General features: G+C 40.7%; 1 protein-coding gene across 1 annotated transcript in view; it reads left to right on the forward strand.

The window, feature by feature from the left end:
- The first annotated feature begins 44 nt into the window (after positions 1 to 44).
- Positions 45 to 20,883, forward strand: part of RHOA (ras homolog family member A) — a 52,120-nt gene continuing 31,281 nt past the window's right edge. The window contains exons 1-2 of the mRNA XM_003409660.4: positions 45 to 174; positions 4,724 to 4,802. The gene's annotated coding sequence lies outside the window, so the exon portion shown is untranslated. The remainder of the gene's footprint in view (positions 175 to 4,723; positions 4,803 to 20,883) is intronic.

A 20,883-nucleotide genomic window follows, 5' to 3' on the forward strand; every position in this document is an offset into this window, starting at 1 on the left:
CGCCACCGCCCGCCCTCGCTCGCTCGAGCTCCCCGCCCGCCGCCCGCCGTCCTTCCTCGGTTCTCTCGTTAGTCAGCCGCCGCCTCCTCAGCGACCAGCCAGCGCCTCCGAGCTCGCGACTCGCGGAGCGGCGTCCTCGCCACGAAGAGGCCGGACTCGGAGTCGCCGCCAAAGGTGAGCGGGAGGGTTCACTCCCAGCGCCGCGGCGCCTCTGGTCCGCCCGCTCGGCACCGTTCCGGTCGCCCGCCTGCTGCCCCTCCGCAGCCGCGCCCCACCTGCTGCTTCCAGCCGGTCGCCCCCGGTGTCCGGTCCACGGTCCCCGGCCCATGGCTTCCGGCTCTCGGTCCCGGCCCCGCGCCCCGAGGCGACGCCCCGCCCGCTCAGGCCCCGGAAGCGCGCCCCGCCGCCGCCCGCGCCCCTTCCCCCGCCCGGTCGGGCCTGGTAGATAGAGCCCAAGCTGCCTGCTCGTCCGCCGCCCCTCCCCAGCGCTTCCTCTCACTGCCGCGCCGGTTCCCCGCCCAGCAGTCGCGGCGGCCGCGCCGGGTAGGGCGGGGGCTCCGGATCCGGCCCCGCGACCGCGCGGTACTGCCGGCCTTTGCGACTCGCGCGTGGCTGTAGGAGTTGAAATGGGAAAGTTACTCTTTACAACTCCATTTTGCTTTTTTACATTCAGTGTAATATATGAATGTTTTATGCTGTTTGAATTCAGTGTTTGGGGTACATTTCCTTTTTTAATGTAGTGTTTTTGGAGATTGTGTTGTAATCTTAGGGATCAGGGCTTTTTGTATTGTAAAATAAGAAAAAGTGAGGACGTTTTCCGCTTGAAAAGAGCATTTTTTATGATCTATGTTCCACCAAAATAGAGTATTAATTTGCAATTTTAATTAGTCCTTTTTATTATTTTGATTAGGAAGCATCTAAACATTTGTCCCTGGTTACTGATTGGATCCACAGTTACAGGTAGTCTTCATTGAATAGCATTATTTGCGCTCAAATCGATTTGATCAAAAACCATGTCTAGTAGTTTATGGCGGAAAAATGACATATTTTTTGCCTCAGAGTTGAGGAAGAAGGTAAAAAATGACACTTTTTTTTTGATAGTTTTGATTTAAGAATTTTACCTGTTTGTGATCTGGTCGGTTCTTTTTTTCTTTACCCTTTTGAAGTAAATTTTTTCTTGCAGGCGTGTAATCAATTATATTCTTCTCTGCCAAAAATGAGGGAAAAAAATACTTCTGTATTAAAAGCTTTTTTTAAATATTGTATGTGGTGAGAATTTTTGAACCACTTTTAGTTTTGTTTTGAGTTTTAGTGTCCCCCACACAAATGTGTAGTCTGGACATGTACATGATTGTCACCTTACCTGTACCCGTTGCCCTTGGGTCGATTCTGACTATAGGACCGAATAGAACTGCCCCATAGGGTTTGCAAGGAGCACCTGGTGAATTCAAACTGCTGACCTTTTGGTTAGCAGCTGTAGCTCTTAACCATTATGCCACCAGGGTTTCCATTAGACATGACTGAATTGGTGGTCATATTATTTTGAGGGCTTGGCACAAGTGACGTTGTTTGCACTGAAAATACAAGACTTTTTCTGAATTGTAAAAGATGACTTATTGAGGTTATCTTCTGATAAATTGTATTAAGGATAGTTCCTATCTACTGTGGTAGATCACTGATGGCTCTTGGGAATGTAACAAAAAATATGATATGGAACTTGCGCTTTGAGTCAGATTTTAGTCCTAGAGACTTATGATCTCTGTTCTCATAAGAGATCTGTGCTGGAGGGAGAAGAGAGTAGGAATATAGCTATCAACTGACTTCATAGAACCAGAATTTTAGACCTGGAAGGAATTTTCAGGACTTGTAATCCAACCCTTTCCCCTCCCTTTTGTAGATGAGGAAACTGAGTCCCAGAGACTTAAGTAAATTTACCAAGCTCACGTATCTTGTTGGGGGAGCAGATTAGAATTTTTTTTTGTAAGGTATTCTCCACACACTCCCGAGTATCAGGCCTAGAGTCAGCTAAAATCCAGGGCTTCCAACTTAGTCCAGTGTTTTCCACTTTTACACCTTGCTGGTTGCCTTTGGAAACCCTAGTGGCATAGTGGTTAAGAGCTGACCGCTGACCAAAAAGCTGGCAGTTCGAATCCACCACGCGCTCCTTGGAAACCCTATGGGACAGTTCTACTCTGTCCTGTAGGGTCAGTATGACTCGGAATCAACTTGAAAGCAATGGGTTTTTTTTTTTTTTTGGTTTAGGAGAGTCTAAAAAAAATTGTCAAACAAATTACAGTTCTTTGGCTTTCACAACACTCTCCTCTGTATCTGGATGGTCCTGTAGCAGTTAAATGATGCAGATAAATGAATGTGCAGGGTGAGTGGCTGGCCTAGTCCTGGCTTTGGGTATTTGGGTCTTCTTGATGAACCAACTTTTTCCAGAGGGGAGTCCAGACTTCCTTTCTCCAAATCCATCATAGTTCAGCCTAAAATGTTATCAGGTAACTGTGGGCCTTTTTGAGTATTGATTTGGAGTGGGTTTGGGAGAAACTGCTCATATCAAGTAAACAGTGCATGTGCATGTGTGAGAGTGGTTTTGTTGTTGGAGTTTTTTCAAAGTCCTGATTCTTTGTCAGTTAACTCTTTTAAAAGTTTGTCCTGGTCATGTGGGGAAACCCTGGTGGCTTAGTGGTTAGGAGCTACAGCTGCTAACCAAGAGATCAGTAGTTTGAATCCACCAGACACTCCTTGGGAACTCTATGGGGCAGTTCTCCCCTGTCCTAGAGAGTCCCTATGAGTTGGAGGCGACTCCTGACGGCAGCGGGTTTGGTTTTGGTCATATGGTGGTGTAAGTTATTAAAAAAAAAAAAAAGTTATTAGGGGAGTAAAACAGGCAGATCTTCAGGTGTTTCCTGTCCATGGGGTGGGGTCCGACCAAGCAGTGACAGCGGGAGCTGAGGTGCTACTTAGGGTCTTCTTAGTTGTCCTAGAGCGGAGAGATTTGTGTTAACTCTGCCAGGAGACAGGCTGGTATTTCAGCTTTTAAGAGGTTTTTTTAATTTGGGTTTGATGAGCTTTTGTAGATAGCAGCTTGAGTTTAAGCATTACGGCTGCTAGTGATAATGATAAATGGTGCATAATCAGTGGATTTTAAAATGGCCATATATTTGTAGTTTTAAAAGGTTCCTAAATATCGTATTCTCCTTTACTATTTAGTTTATTCCTTATGCATCTAGTCAGTGGAACTCAGTTTGACTGCATCTTCCATTAATGTAACTAAGTTTAAGCATGTTAGTGTTAAATATATGTATTTTACCATACTCTGCTCTTTGGGGACATGCCCACTGTTAAGTATTTGTGAAATCAATAAATTAAAATTTCAAAGACAGTTTAAAGTTAGTGAGTACTGTAAAATCTCTATTTCAAGTGCTTCTGTTTCAAGTGACTCATTTTTAATATGAGGTGCTGCAGCATTAAGTGATGGCCTTGTATACTGGTAGTTATGGTAGTCATGTGACTGAAAATCAGACACTGAAGCTGCTCACTCTGGGTGTTGGTCTTTGTTGATACTTCCTCCAGATGATTCTGAATGCATTTTTATAACATTACCAAAATGTGAGAGCTGAGTTTGTAGTTTGTACAAAATGGAGCTTTTTTTTTTTTTCTTGAGTGGGTGGGTAAAATAAATATGTTTAGGCATATTTATTCAATTAAAGGGAAATATGGGAACATAAGCACATAATGAATTAAGTTTGGAGTGGAGTAAGTGAAGGGAAAAGTGAGAAGGATAAATGAGTTTGGAAAGGTGAGCAGGAACCAGATCATATAGAGTCTTTAGAACGTGGGAAGTTCCTTGGGTTTGTTCTGACATGGGAAGTCATTAGATGTTTTTTAGCAGAAAATGACATGATTTGATGCTAAGCAAACAAAACTACAATGACTTTCTGTGAATAGGAATAGATATGTCCATTCTGACTTTAACCAGCACTCTAATGTTGATCATTTCTTACAAAAATATTAGGATTTCCTGATATTCTGAATTCCTTCATCTAGTGACTTCACCCTGTGTTTATGAAGTCATTAGTTTTCTGATAGTTATCTTTCTGTAATTTCTCTGTAATGGTTACGTTAAAAAGGAAATGTAATTTGATAAAACAAGTTATTAAATTGTTCATGGTATGGTACAGTAATTCGGAAAAGGGTAGCAATAATGGTTGCACAACATAAAGAAGGTAATCAGTGTCACTGAATTATACACGTAGAAATGGTTGAATTGTTGAATGTTTTGTTATGTATATTTTCACCACAATTTAAAATAATGTTCATGGTAGAGTTTAGGTAATGGAGGTACAGGTGTTCCTTGTAAAATTCTTTCTACTTTGCTGTGTGTTTGGAAGTTTTCACAGTAAAATATTGGGGGAAATTAATTCACATGGAATTCATTGGGCATTTTGATTTTTGCTTTTAAAGGGGAAACATTAATTTATAATATTCAGAAAATAAGGTTGATCCCGTACATTTTGCGTTAAGTGAAAGGAGGCCAAGAATTATATAAATGTGATAAACTGTGTGATATGTCAGTTAGAAATTCTGTAGTCTTTTCTTCTCCTGGACTCTAAATTACTTAATGGAACTGTAGGCAAGTCCATCTACATCTTGTGCTTTGTGTTTTCCGTGTAAAATAAAGGGACATAATCCATGATTTTTTTTAATGTTTTTGTAGTGCCTTTCATCTGAGAAGTTCAAGGTACTTTGTAGAACTTCTGCCACACAGGCCGGGCATCTCGCAGCACATTTGTAAGGTATGTAAATAGAAGCCTCCTTCCATTTCCCTTTTGCCGTGAAAGAGGGGTGCTTATTAATGTACATCCTCTGGAAATGTGGGTGCATCACTTTTTTTTGAAAATAATATTGTGTTCTTGGTGAAAGTTTACACAGCAGGTTAGGTTCCTGTTTGACAGTTTCCACACAAATTGATCAGTGACATCAGTTATATTTTTCACAGTACGTCAACATTTTCTTTAATCGTATTCTGATTTTGTTCCACTTCTAGTACTCTAGTTTCCCTGTCCCCTTATTTTCTCGTCTTTGCTTTAGGTTAAATGTTGACCTTTTGGACTCATACAGATGGTTTTTAGTAGAACATCGATCTGATAGGTAATATCCTTTGTTTTGTGTGTCCCTCTGCTTTTCTGGGGGGGGAGTGCATCACTATTAATAAGTCTCTTGTGTACCAATTAGGTGAGATCTTTATCTTATTCCAGAATTTTTTACTGTAGTCTTATTTTCCTACAGCTCCCTAAGATACTCCTCTAACTTTCTTTCTTTTATTTCAAGCAATACTTCCTTCCTTCGAAGATGCAGTTCCTAACTTCTCTCTTACTTAGTCTTTAAGGAGATAGACTCCATATTACACAGGTACTTGCCTTCTGGATTTGTTTTTCATTAGAAAGCCATCTATCTCCCCTGTTTATCATTTTTCAGTTAGTAGTTGAGTACTTAACCATTTGCACCACCCAGGGATTCCATTCTCTGGGCATATCTAATTATCAATACCAAATGAACCAACTAGAGAATGAAGATCAGAGAGCATTTCTCCCTCTTAACCTGAGTAGTCAGCAGTGGCGCTGGCTTGGGAGGGAACATTGTCAACGGCATGTGTAACAGCCCATCCAGGGGTTAGTCATGTGCTTTGAAAGGGTTACAGATAAGGGGAATGGTTAGAGGTTTTTTAATTTAATTGATTACCATAATAAACATTCTGGTGTGGTCTCATTTTGGCTGTCTCTTCTTGTTCTTGGTTCTGAGGGAGCTCTGTAAATGGAGAACCATGCAAGTTAAAAAAGAAATGTGTGTTCTCATTTGGTGAGATGGACTGCTGGGCAGCGAGGCATCTTGGCTTTAGTTGGTTTTGACCTCCTCCGTGGCATGTTAAGTAGAATGGCTAAGCTAATTTGTGGGTTTGTTATGATTCATTCATTCATTCATTCATTCAACAAATGGTTGCTGATTAGCTGTTATACCACACACTGCTCTGGGCCACATCTGAAGAAAACAAAGGTAGTCCCTGCCTTCATTGGAGTGTTCATCCTAGGGGGAGAGACTGATCATAGACTGGTAAACAGATTATTCATGTAGTATAACTTACCAGATGATAACTCCTATTAAGAATAACAACATTTGGAAAAGGGGTGGGGTAAGGAAAATCTACCTATTTTAGGCAGATAGATGTACCTTTGTCACCTTTAGAAGGTGACATATGGTCAGAGACCTGGACAAAAGTGGGAGAAGTAAGCTATACAAAGGATGGGATTGAGTTTTCCAAGCAGAGAGTTTAGCAAGTGCAAAGACCTGAGATGGGAATGAGCTTGCCATTTTTAGGGAACAGCAAAAAGGCTTGAATGGCTAAAGCCCAGAGAGCAAGGAGAAAGAGTGGAAGAAATAAATTGTAGCAGTAGGCAGGGGCCAGATCATGTAGGAGCTGGGAGTTAGATTATTCAGAGTGCATTGAAAGTCATCAAAGAATTTTTATAACGGGAGTGATGCGATCTGATTTATATTTTTGACTGCTGTATGGAGATGAGACTGCAGGGAGGCAAAAACAGAAGCACAGGTATTTTCAAGGCTCTTTTAAGTCTAGTGGCAGATAATAGTAGCCTGGACAGGAGAGGTAACAATGGAGGTGGTGTGAAGTGGTGGGATTCCAGATGTATTATGTAAATGGGTGCTGATGGGCTTTGGTGATAAATTGGAGATGTAGCTTCTTAGGGTTCTGATCCATGGCCAGAGATCAGCCCTATGCAGCTGCTGGGCATAGGGGACACCTGAGCCAGTCCAGTGGAACCTCAGCATGATACTGTGTTGCTATTCCCTGAGGCTTGAAATGACTCCTCCAGGTAGCTTTAAGTATATACATCAGGGTATTTGTTTGATGGCCTTGTGTATAAGAGGGCAGACTGTGTTTCAAAGCTGCTTTCTCAGTTATTTCTGCATTAAAAAAAAAGAAGTTTACACTTTTGCTTTGTAGGTTTGCTTAAGCGAGATTCTTTACCAGAAATACTGATGGCCCTATAACTACAAAGGTAGTTTTGCCATAAAAGTGGTGTCATATTAAGCAGGTTATCTTATTTCTCTGAACTTCAGGACCTACATCTGTAAAACAAATAGCATCCAATTCGTAGCAGTTTTAGGTGAAATAATGTATGAAGTGGTCAGTGTACATTCATTTTCTCTTGGTAGAAACACACGCCCTGACTCTGATAGAGGAGAGGTTTTTTGAAGATACTTTTTAGTGCATTGTATTTTATACAGCAACTGCTTGCCTTCAGAATGACAAGGATTTGATTGGTAGCAGGCTTAAAAATTACTGCTGCTTGACTGATCAGGATAAAAACAGTGTTTTCATGTTCTTGTCTTTTTTTTCTGTTTAACGGTAGGAGTTAGTTTGCCAGTAAATAGCAGAGATGGGACTCTCCAGCAAGTGGACATGAAAGGCAGATTTATTGGGGTGGATATTTTTTTCCCCACTGTTGCCTGCTACTACCATCTTTTATGACTAAAAGGTTCTTGAACAACTTGTCATCCATGCCACCCAGCTGCGGCAGGACTGTGGCTCAAGAGTCTTTAATCATGAAGTCAGAAACATTTATTTCCATCATGTACCAGTTACACATATTTCATTTATCTCTTCAGGCTAGTTATTCTTTAGAAATTATATTTTTCATTAATTAAGCTTTCCAATTTTACTAAGTCCACATCCTGACCATAGTTTCCTAAACTTGTGTAGAAATGTTTTGAGCCAGTCTGTCAATTTAATAGTGTGCCCCAGAAAGCTGTCCTCACACAGAAACTGATGGCGTTTTTTGCAAGAGAGAAGAACAAAAGAATATAGACTTTAATTTCTAAAGCCTCTGGCTATTCTAATACACAGGAATCCAGTTCCAATATTTAAAAAAAAAAAAAAAAATTTTTTTTTTAATGTTTTGTCTTTAAGCATATGGTTGAAAATTCCACTTTGGTTATGTGTGCATTGTTATTTTTACTGTGTTCTGACAGTTGTGTGTGTACAAGTCTGTATGGTGCTGATGAGTTGGTGGTTCTCTGTTGCCTGTTCTGTGGACTCATAGGGCAAATGCTCTGCCCCTTTTCTGGGGTACTTTTTACCTAACCTTGTTTGCAGTTTAGGCTTTGACAGCCTAAGGAAATAAATTTAAGTTAAAAAGGGTGTTTAATGTCGTACCCAAAACCCAGTGCTGTCGAGTCGATTCCGACACATAGCGGAATGTGTCGTACACATTGTTAACATATAGTTTCTTTTGTCAGGAGATAAATCTTAATACATGATTTGGCAGCTTTGTTGGAAATACCGTCTTCATAGTTTGGTGGAGAAGTTCTTTGCTGGATGAGATCTCTTTAACGTTTACAGTTATTCAGCAGGAAGCTTTTTTTTTTTTTCTGAGAATCTGTCTTTTGTAAGCCCTAAGTTCAGAAAAGGAAGGCAATATAGCATCTAGTTAAGAGCATGGAGGCTGGTAGATAGTTAAGTACTAGCTCTGATAGTTAATAGCTTGTGACCCTGGCCAGTAATGTGACCCTTTTGTAACTCAGTTTCCTCTTCTGTAGAAGGGGCATGGTAACAGTGCTATCAGAGTTCACTCAGAATGAAGTGCTGAGCCCAGTGCCAGACATGTAGCCCTTCAGCTTGTACCATTCACGTTACAGTTTATAGTACCTAATAATCACATGTCTCTCATTTATTTTGGATAGAGTTTTTTGTTTGTTTGTTTTTGGTAGTGCTCTAAGAGCTAATTCTTGGGGGCTAGAGTAAGGTTTATGACTAGGTCCGGGGTGCTTTGTAACAGTGGTTCCCAAACTTATCTGCACATTGGAATCACCTTGGGAAGTTTTTTAAAAATCACCTGTATTGAGGTGTAATTTAGATACAATAAAATGCTCCCATTTTAAGTGTTGGTTTGGTAAGTTTTGATAAATGCGTGTACCCACGTAATCGCCGGCCAATCAAGATACCAAACATTTCCTTGAAAGGCTTTAAAATTCTCTCTCTTTAATTAGTTTTTTTTTTTTTAATAAGCTTATTTGTAAACAAATATGCACACAACAAAAATAAAATACAGTAAGGTTTATAATAAAAAACATGTTCTTCCTATCCCAGAGGTGCAGTCCTCCTCCTTTCAAAATACTGTTACCTTTGGGGCTTTAAAAATATTTCACGTGGGGAGCGGAGCAGGGTAGGCAAAGCATGGATATGTAATATAGTGCAAAAGGGTAGAGCGTGAAAAGCAAGTCTTTTTCCCCTCCCGGTCTCCCAGCTACCCAGGTCCTCGCTTCAGTGGAAACCACAGTTAGTGATTCCTCTGTATCCTTCTGGAGATACTGTGTCTATATACATACGTTGAGAGATTTTTTCCTCCTTTTTTATATATGGGCTGTAATATATCACACACACTATTCTGCATCTTGCTCTTTCCCCTTAACAAGCATTGTCTTGAGGGTAGTGTAAGTGGGAATTGGGCCGCACACAGTCAAATCCTGATGCTTTTACATCTATTTCAGGTTAACCCTGAAATATTTACATTTTGAGGTAGGTGCCCTTATTTAGGAAGCCAGAAGGTACATGCCCTCAGAAGTGTTCCCATGTTCCCGTTCCCTAAAGAACTTAGGTTTGGGGTGATTTTTACTTAGCAGTAAATCAGAGGCTGTCTTCCTTCTCCTCTGCTTGCGTTCATGTGCCTTAGGCCTGCTGTTCTTGATCTCTGAGAGTCCTTACTCCTGCAGAAAAGAGAGCCTTTGAACCAACATTGACTTGGCAACTGCTTGTCCGAGTAATGACAGTACCAGGCTTAAGCTCCTTATGAGCAAATGGACAGATGGAAGTTTGGGCCCTTTTGCCAGGAGTTTCCTGTGCAGTGTGTAAACAAAACAAATGGCTTTATGTTTTCAGTTTAATTTTCCAAATGTTTAATTGTATTTCCTATGTGACAGGCACAGTCCTAGGTGGGTGAACCTGGAGTTTGTAGGACAGGTTTCTGCCCACTGCACTGGTAGATACTTTCTTCTTCTGACGTAATGAAGCAGTAAGTATTCTGTTCATTTTAGATGTGTACTCATTTAACAAAGCAGGAGCGCCCTGGTATGGAGGGTATTCGAGAAGGGAGGTGCTTATAAAAAAGTTTATGCTTCATTTCAACCAGGTTTATTTGAGCAAGAATTTGTTTCTGTTACTAGCTTAGCACTGTCTGGAGAAAAGCATGTATTTTGACCTTTATTGTCAATTTTATAGTTCTCCTGATACCTGTATAAAAATAATGCATTATAGGGTATCCTTTGAGTTTTTATGGGATTCATGTGTGTTTAGGTTGGGGATGTATGACTTCTGTAGAAAATTGGGACCTTAAACCACTGAAATGGTAACAGTATGTTCTAGATAACTGAAGCTTGCTTTTTCAAGCTTTAAAACTTGTTTTATTCCTGTAGTAAATGTGTTCTTTTTCTCTGTCTAAAGTGTCTGGGGAGACCCTGGGTGGTGCAAATGGTTAAGCGCTCTACTCACAACTAAAAGGTTGGTGTTTGAACCCACCCAGAGGCATCACAGAAGAAAGGCCTGGCAGTCTGCTTATGAAAGGTCACAGCCTTGAAAACCTTATGGACGCAGTTCTACTCTGCAAAACACGGGGTCTTATGAGTCAGAATCGATTCTGTAGCAACTGGCTTGGTTTTAGTATGATGTCTGGGCCCTGAGCTTACCTCTGTACTGATTGAGGGTTTTCAAGTTCTGCCTTTGGGGTCTATTGCTGTCCTCTTTGTCCTGCCCTCAATGGCACCCCCCTCTCATTTTAACATTTCTGAGCCTGACTTTCTCAGGACTTTCTGTCTTCGGTATATCCTTGACACAGAGTGTACCTCTTCTTTCTCATCCAAGCATGTATTTTTCTAAACTGCTGTGAACTGAGCTACTGGCCAGTTAGACTTACAGAGTTATCTAAAATAAGATCAGATAAGTTCAGAGGGAGGACCTGAGTTTTAACACTTTTTGTGTTACAGATAATTGAAACTTCTGGTTATATAAGGGTTTCAATTATATGGGAGTCCCTGGGTGGTGCAAACAGTTAATACCCTCTACTGCTAACCAAAAGTTTTGAGTTGAGTCTACCTGAGGTGCCTCGGAAGAAAGGTCTGGCAATCTCTTCCAAAAAACTAGTCATTAAAAACTCAGCGGAGCATAATTCTGCTCTGACACACATGGGATCGCCATGAGTCAGCACTGACTTGATGACAACTGGCTATGATTATATGAGGTTGAATTTTGAGCTATTAAAGTGTTCTGGGAGGTAGCTTTAGCACTGTTGAATACAGCTGATCTTGTTGGAACCATTTTCTTGTTTTGTTTTAATTGTACTTAGGTGAAGGTTTGCTGGAAACTCTGGTGGTGTAGTGGTTAAGTGCTACGGCTGCTTACCAAAGGCTCGGCAGTTCGAATCCACCAGGTGCTCCTTGGAAACTCTATGTGGCAGTTCTACTCTGTCCTATAGGGTCGCTATGAGTCGGAATCGACTCGATGGCACTAGGTTTTGGTTTTAGGTGAAGGTTTACAGAGGAGATTAGTTTCTCGTTAAACCATTAATACACATACTGTTTTGTGACATTGGTTGCCAATCCCATGACATGTCAACACTCTCCCCTTCTTGACTTTGGGTTCCCTGTTGTCAGCTTTCCTGCCCACTCCTGCCTCTCGTCCTTGCCCCTGGGCTGGTGTGCCCGTTTAGTCTCGTTTTGTTTTATGAGCCTGTCTAATCTTTGAAGGGTAAACCTCAGGGGCGACAATTTTCTTTTTAAAATCTGGGTGCAGAAAATTGGTTGTATAAAATTTCCTTGCTTTTGAAATTTGTTTTTTCTGTAATTTGTTATTTGAATTCTTAACTATTAGGTGCTGTGCCTGTGCTTATATGACAGTGGTTAAGACATGTATGATTCCTGTACTAATGGAGTTTGGCAGGAAGACACTATGAGTGGGTGTGATGAGTGAGGCGAAGAGAAGTGTGTGGTGCTGGGGAGCTGCTGAGGGGCCTGATGTAAGCTGGGAGCTCTGGGAAGGTCTTCAAGAGGTCTCGAAGTGACTTAGCCTTTACTAGGAGGTTATTTAAGTGGGGGCAGGGTGAGTGGGGTGCATTTCAAAAAAAATGAAACCGACTGCTGTCGAGTTGATTCCGACTCATAGTGACTCTATAGGACAGAGTGGAACTGCCCCATAGTGTTGCCAAGGCTATAATCTTTACAGAAGCGGACTGCCACATCTTTCTCCCGGGGAGCCACTGGTGAGTTCAAACTGCTGACCTTTCAGTTAGCAGCCTAGCACTTAACCTCTGTGTCACCAGGGCATGGGTGCATTTAGGGCAGAGGAAAAAAGACAGAAATCATGGCTTAATAGCCTGAGTTTTAGGGTGTTTCATTGTTTTGGTAAGGAGTAGTTATATGCTTTCCGTTTTACAATTTCATAAGTTAGTGTCTTAGGATTTATAGTTTTTCCCTTATCTGCAGTGCAGTATGACATTTCATACTCAGATCTCACCCAAAATATTTTTTTGCACTGCTTATACTTTCTCCCACAAAAACAGATCTCAACAAAACCCATGGTTGGGAGGAAGTTTTTATGTACACTAGGATCATCATTCTTTTCAGTGGAATCCACAGGATTTTTATAACTGTTTTAAAAATTTCACCTAAGTTTTTCAAGTTTAGTTTCCAAAAGATTGGACAGTTTTTGCTGATGTGATTGTCACCTTTATAATACTGATTTATAACAACTTATTTGGAGGAAAAAAGTTTCAACTTGATAATGTAATTGAGGCATATGGATGGCAATGAGATAGTTAAATGTTATCAACTCAATAACTTCTAATCTGCTGTGTTTACTTTTTTTTTCCTTCTAAAAATTTTTATTTTTTGTTCTGATTTGTTATTGAGCCCCTAGGAAGTGAATTGTCTTTCTGTTCAGTGTCCAGTGGTGTAATGAATACAGTAAAAAAAACAAAGTTAAATCATGTCCAAAGCTATGCTGTATTAAATGTTGGTATTTCTTGGGTGGTTGAGAAATGGTAAAATGCTTGCTGTAATCATCACTTTCTTGTGCGTAATTAGCCCCTTTGAAGAATTATGAGGTAAAATTGTAATTATCTCAAGCACGTTGAATTAGCCATTTTTAAAACTGTGATTATTTTATCTGCATAGAAATTTATTCATTTTCTTTCCAATATGCTGTAACAATCTTGATTCGGCAGAAGAGTCATAGTTATTTAGTTGAATTATTTCTACTTTTATTTCTTGGCTGGAGAACTGTTCTGTGCCTGTTTATAATAAATGTTTGGTTAATAAATATCTGTATCGAGGGTGTTAGGAAGTAGTGTAGCTATCTCTCACCACCTCATATGCCTCTGGTGGCTCCTAGTCTGCCAAAAATAAGCTAAAAATTGTCCACAGAGGCATATTTACTGAGAATCAAAGAAAATAAAAATTAAGTACAGGTAGTGCTCGACCTAACACTATGTTTGAGTCAACGATGAACAGCACTTACAGTGTACCTACCTCCAGGAGACAGCTGTGATTCAGCCTATGGATCGAGGTGCAGTGCCCCCTCTAAGGCATACTACCTATGCACTATGTTTACTCAGGCAGTAGCTGCCACAGATGGTGGTACGGTAACATTACCCGATTTCTGGAAGAATTTTAATGTTCTTCAGTGTATCTGGAACATTACATCTTCCTGGGGGAAGTTACAGGAAAATCCATGCAGGGGATATGGAAAAAATTGCTGAGTTATGTAAACGTGCTCCAGGCATTTGATCAGGATAGTGTGATGGAAGAGATGGGTGGAAAAATCGTCCGTATGGCAGGAACACTGAATTTAGAACTTGATATTGCTGTTGTGGAACAGCTCATAGATCACAAAGAAGGGGAACTGACAGATCAGGACTTAATGGATTTTGAAGAGGAAAGAAATGCTGAAGAAGAGAGAGAGAATGAAGAAGAGGAAAGGGAGAAGTTGTCAGAAAATTTTTACAGCGGAAGGATTAGCTGAAGTTTTTTCTAAACTAAATTAGAGGCTTTGGCTGCTGGAAAAAATGGACCTAAATGTTGATCACTTACTTATAGGCAGATTTGGGAAGCAGCGAGATGTTACTGCAAGATATATGAAGAAAAAAAGAAAAGTACCATACAGACAATTCTCACTAGTTTTCTGACTGGGAACACCATCGCCATTCCCAGGGATAATCCAAAATGATCCAAATCTGCCACAAGTGGAGTTATTACTGCAGCTGATAAAATGCCAGCGTCATCCAACTCTTTAGGGTTGGAGTGAATTTTTGTGATTTGTGTATTGTTTTTATGTATGTATGTGTTAAGAGAAGCCCTGGTGGTGTAGTGGTTAAGAGCTACGGCTGCTAACCAAAAGGTCAGTAGTTCAAATCCACTAGCCACTCCTTGGAAATACTATGTGACAGTTTTAACTTTTTACTCTTCCCTGTTTTTTTTTTTGTAGTATAGCTGTGAGTTGAAATTGACTAGATAGCAATGGTTTTTTTTTTAGGTATTAAGATATACCTGTAAGTTTATATGTAATGTTTGTAACCCGTGAAGACAAAAGATCGAATTTATAAAGGCACTGATAATAAAAGGCAAGATAATGAAAACTTAAAAAAAAAAAAAAATTCAACTTACATCAGAACCGGAATAGAACCCTGACGTAAGTATTGCAAAATGTGTAATCCTTAAACAAATTATCAAAATAAATTAGCTAATTTAAGATGGTAGAATTGAGATTACTGTCAGCCCTATAGTTTGGCTTACATATACATCACACCCAACCTCTGGTACACCTCTCTGACTTAAAGGTTGTTTTGTTTTGATTTCCCATGAGAAATACCTAGAGGGGCTTAGTATACTTCTCTGAGATAATAGCCTGGTTACCAGTCATGGAAAAATCAGACTGAAGACACTGGAAAAGGTGTCTTAAAAGTATTGAGAAGTGTGTCTGTGTTTGGGTGTAAAACAAATTAGCATTGGGATAAGGGCAACTGCAGTTTAGGAAGTTCTGAAAACTACAAAGGCAAAACCTGACCTGAACTGATGAGAGGTTGTTTAGTCTTTATGCTACTTAGCGTTAATATTCGTTTATTTTACCGAAGAACTGTTAAACCGCTGAGTGTGTTACATAATATTTGGCATTTGTACCATTATTACTTTTCTGAAATCTGAATTTAGAAACATCTGACCCCAAAGTTTTAGGACAGAAAATTGTGGGGGATAAGCAAGAACAGAATGGGATGTGGTATATGGACTTCGGAAAAAAATAATTACTTGCTAGCCTGGTGAAAGTTTCGTTTTAGGATAAAACATCATTATTCAGGTCAGGCCATGACTTAGGACATAGTCAAGTTATGATGACCCACACTATGACGTTTCTTTTTTGTGTGTGCATCTTATCATTAGTAATGTGCAGTACCTACAGTGTTGTAGTCCTTAATTTGCTGATGTTATTCTCAGTTCACTCGTAGATGTTCCGTGTTGTGATTTATAAAGATACTGATAATAACAGGCAGTAATGATGAAAAATTTTTTTAATGAGGTATCCTACTTATGTTAGAACTGACTTACGATGAAATTGTCATTACGACAGAATTGTCAGAACGGAACCAATCGTAAGTTAGGACTACCTGTGATCTTAAAGTTCTGGAGAGAGAAATTTGAAGGAAGGAGTTGCTGTTTATTCAAAGTAAGACTTAAGTAGTGATGACAAACATACACTGACGTACATTGCATGCTTACTATGAGCTCTTTTCTTGTAATGTCTTATTTAACCTTCATACCTACCTTCTTGAGAAGATTCCATTATCACCACTTGAGAGATGCTGAAACTGGTAATAAAAGGGTGAAAAGCTAATAAATGATAGAGGGTTCCAGTAAGTAATAGAGCTAGGATTAACTCCCAGGCAGTCTGGCTCCAGAGTCTCTGCTTTTAAGCACTATTGTAAACTGTAACTGAAGATTTCTGGTGGAACTTTTTACTTTGGCTGGTCTACATAGGATCTGTCTCTGTAATGAGTATTTCTAGTTTTATTAATTTATACGGTAGATTCTGTATGCGTGTGAGACACACACCCAGCATGGGACCAAGGATTTGAGGAAACTCAAGTATAGTGAGTGTTTCGTTAAATAAGGTTGTTGGTGGTAGTGTTTTGGGTGGGACCAAAACAAAAAAAACCAAACCCAGTGCCATTGAGTGGATTCCGACTCATAGCGACCTTATAGGACAGAGTAGAACTGCCCTTTGGGTGGGAAGGGGAGGTAAATCAGAATCACCTGGAGCTCTTTGAGAATGCAAGTTAGCTGGCCGCTTCCAGAATCTGCCAGTCGGGTGGAAGCTGGAGTGCATGTTGTTACACCTTCCTCTACCTGCAGTCCTTCATCGTGACTAGTCACAAGGGAGAGATACAGTGCAGGAGATGCACAATTTCCAGGCCCCTTGTTCCGCTAGAAACCCTGGTGGCATAGTAGTTAAGTGCTACGGCTGCTAACCAAGAGCTCGGCAGTTTGAATTCGCCAGGCGCTCTTTGGAACCTATGGAGGAGTTCTGCTCTGTCCTGTAGGGTCGCTATGAGTTGGAATTGACTAGATGGCAATGTGGTTTTGGTTTTGGTTTTAGTCTCTTCTGCTTAGAAACACTAGAGTGCAAGAAGGGAATGCTATAGGAAAAAATCATTATGTGCTGACCAGTAAAAGTTTCATTTTAGGAAAAACACTATATTTAGATAACCTTGAATCTGTTCTAATTTATGGAAAAAATTATTTGCAATCTTTACTTTAGCTGTTAATAAATTATTTCTGATCCCTCTCCAAAATGGATGAAAAATGAATTGAGGTTGAAAACTGCTGCTGTCTAGGATATTCCAAAGGTACTGTCCTCTTCTAGGCTCTTTGCTGTATCTAAGATGGTAAGAATGATGTCCATCCCCCCGCCCCCCCCCGTCTTTGTTTCATATATGAATGTAGACACCAAGGAGTTTTATATACAATGGGTTGTTACTTGCAGGTCTTGTTTGGAAAGAAGTGACTTCCTATTTGAAGAATGAGATTTAAGGCCAATTCAGAAAAGAAGGGAAGTAACTTAGAGGAAGTAAAATTGAAGGCTAATGACTAGTTTTAGTAACTTGAGCTTTTGAAAGTTTCCTTTCAAAACAGTTAGAAAATTAACTCTTTCATATGCTAACACATTTTTATCACATTAACTGAAGGAGGCTAGGGTTTTTTTTTCTCCTTAATTTAATCAGTGAACGCATACTTCTGTTCATGCTGTTTTTGACACTGCAAGACATTATAGAGAATATAGAAATGAAGTAACGGTTCTTTATTGACGCTTACAGATAATAGTATCCAACAGCAAAGCATCAGTTGTTACGTGCTAGGTATTTTTTCTGAGTATTTTCTTATATTTACTCATTTAACAATTGCAACTAACCTGTGAGGGGTGCCATTATTTTCCCTGTTAGTACAGATGAGGAGGTGGAGGCACAGAAGGGTTAAGTAATGTGACCAAAGTATCATAGTTGCTTTGAACTAGAGCCTTCTCTTTACCAGTGCAAACAACATTATCAAGTGATGTAAGGTTACATAGTCATATGGGAAACAGCATGGAATAACCCGAGTGCTGTAGGAGTTCTGGGGTAGCCAGGGAGGCCTCTGTGGGGGAGGATATGCTCTTGACCTTAAAGGAAGTAAAGGGAAGGGTTATGAGTGGTAGCAACTGTTGTGGCTTGAGTTACATTCCCCAAAAAGAGATGTTAAGTCCTAACTCCTGGTACTTGTGAATGTGACCTTATTTAGAAATAGGATCTTTGCTGATGTAATTAGTTAACGTGAGGTCATACTGGAGTAGCGTGGGCCCTACTCTATCTGACTGGTAGTTCTCAACTAGGGGCAGTGTTGCCCCCTAGGAGACATGTGGCAGTGTGTGGAGATATTTTGGTATGTTGCAGCCGGGGGATTGCTACTGGTAGAGGCCCTGGGATGGCTGCTAAACATCCTACAGTGGCTATGAGGTGGTTATGGAGGCAGAGATAGGAGTTACACAGCCACAAGCCAAGGAACACCTGGGACCACCAGAAACTAGAAGAATCAAGGAAGGATTCCTCCCCCAGATCCTTCAGAGAGAACATGGCCCTGCCAACACCTTGATTTCAGACTTCTAGGCACCAGACCTATGAGAGAATAAATTTCTGTTATTTTAAGGTGCTTACTTTGTGATGTTTTGTTACAGTAGTACTAGGAGACTAATACAACAGTGTTCAGTGAGGCTAGAACACAGATAATCTTGTTTTATCTTCTTGCATGGAAAGGGGGATGGCCAGTCTTGGTTAGCCTAGGGAAGTTGTATTGAGGGAGAGGGCATACCTGTGTCCTTTTTTTTGCTAAGCATATGATATGGACCCTTTCCTTAAAATGCTGTCTTTATTTCTCTTGGCATTGGTTCTCATCATACTGTTCTCTTCACCTATCTCTGGCTCCTTCATGCCTACCTCTTGTTGCTAGGAGTCTCTGTGGTAGATCACTTCCCCTCCCCATTCCACACATCTGAGGGCTGTGGTGTTTTTACCTGTAATTACAGCTTACCTGAACACTAATTTTTTCTGGCTGTTTGGGGAGAATGTATATGCAGTGTGGGAAGGCCTCTTAGAGTATGCCCATTCAACCTCACCTTCTGTTAGTCTTCTGCCTCCTCCTGGGCACTCTTAGGCCCCCACCGTGGGTTTCTCATCCCCACCCAGTTCACCTTCCAGCCATCTCCCATGCTGCAGCCAAGGCTGTCTTTGTAAATCACAAATCTGATTATGTCATTCCAGTGGTTTGCCCTTACAGAATAGAATACGGTCTGCTTAGCTTGACATTCCGGATCCTCCAGTCTAACCATTACCTATCTTTCCATCCTCATTTTCTAACAGTCTTCTCTCCAGGTTCTTGTATCTAAGGTCATTGTGGTCATTTGCCCCGGCTATTCTCTTCAACCTGTCTGAACCACCACTTCCTAACTCCTTCCAGGGACTTGTCCTCATTCTTCAAAGTCCAGGTCAGATGTCACCTTCTCTGAAGCCCTCAGGGAAAATTACTTGCTTTTCTCTCTGTTCATATCAGAGAGGATAAACTTCTGTTAGAGCACTTATTGCCTTATGTTGTTTTTCCAAAGAGTATCTTCCAGATGAGGCTACATCCCTAGCACCTGGATCAGGGAATGTCTCATAGAAGACTCTTGGTCCTGCTTATGAATAATTTAGGAATGAGGGAAGTCTTACTTAAGGGTGTTGAGGAGACATTTACACTTGCTTCCTTTGAAAGGGTTTGAAGTTGAAATTTTATTTCTGTATGCAGCATCCATAGTGGATTTTGTTCGTTCTTTCAGCAGACATTTTGGAGAGTCTGCTGGTGTCTGGCACTACCTGCTTGGCCTTGGTGATACAAAGATGAATAAGACTATCCCTACCCTAAATTGGAAACCCTGGTGGCGTGGTGGTTAAGAGCTACCGCTACTAATCAAAAGGTCTGCAGTTCGAATCCACCAGGCATTCCTTGGAAACCCTATGGGGCAATTCTACTCTCCCGTAGGGTTGCTATAAGTCGGAAATGACTTGAAGGCAACGGGTTTTTTTTTTAACTCTAAATGAGCTTGCAGTCAAGTAGGAGTCCTGTTTAAATAGGTATAATAATTTTTTACAGGTGTGAGGCTATTCACAAAGGAGGTTGTGTGGGAAGGATGAGGAAGTAGGAGAGGTGATCAGGAAAGATTTTGCGGAAGATGTGGCTTTCATCATCTTGAAAGATAATGCATTAGTTTCCTAGGGCTGCTGTAACAAAATACCACAACCTGGGTGGCTTATAAGAACAGAAACTTTTTGTCTCACAGTCCTGGAGACTAGTCCAATTTCAGGGTGTTGGCAGGGCCATGTTCTCTGAAGGCTCTAGGGGAAGATCTTTTCTTGTCTCTCCTGGCTTCTGGTAACCTCAGGCATTCCTTGATTTGCAGCTGCAGCAAGTCACATGGCAGTTTTCCCTCTTCTGGCTGTGTCTCTTCTCTTTTATAAAAACACCACTATGATTGGATTTGGAAACCCTAGAGGTGTAGTGATTAAGTGCTACGGCAGCTAACCAAAAGGTCAGCAGTTCGAATCCACCAGCCGCTCCTTGGAAACTCTATGGGGCAGTTCTACTCTGTCCTGTAGGGTCGCTGTGAGTTGGAATCGACTCGATGGCAATGGTTTTTTTGGTTTATAATTGGATTAGGACCCACCTCATGTTAACAGATAAGTCGTCAGGCCTGTTTCCAAACGAGGTCATGTTCACAGGAACTGGGGTTAGGATTTCAGCATTATCTTTGTGTTCTAAATCAGTGTACAAACTTGGGCCTACTAATCAATTTTAATAGTTTCTGGTCTTACTGCTTTTTATGTAACTTTTACTAATTTTGAAGTGTTAACTGTTGGAGTTCTGAGACAGAAGAGTTGCTTCCTTGACTGTGCTCCTAAGAAGCACTTAGGAGCACTAAGAAGTGTCATGACCCTTTTTAGGAGAGGAAGAACTCTATTAAGGATATGTGGCTGGAAATGAAGCCTGCAACTCAAAACCTGTGCTTGTGTAAGTTTGTGTTTCCAGAATGGGCCTAGCGTATCTGAGGAGCTGGATAGAGTAAAACTAGCTGGCTCCTCCCAACAAGAGGGTAAAAAAAAATTGAGCCGGCAGGATCTTTATCAGTTCATTAGGAGGGAGTGGCTGATAATGATTTCTCTTACTCCTTTTAGCTTTTCTGTAGAGCAGGATTTCATA

The sequence above is a fragment of the Loxodonta africana genome, chromosome 22, assembly GCF_030014295.1.
Source record: "Loxodonta africana isolate mLoxAfr1 chromosome 22, mLoxAfr1.hap2, whole genome shotgun sequence".
Taxonomy (NCBI): Eukaryota; Metazoa; Chordata; class Mammalia; order Proboscidea; family Elephantidae; genus Loxodonta; species Loxodonta africana.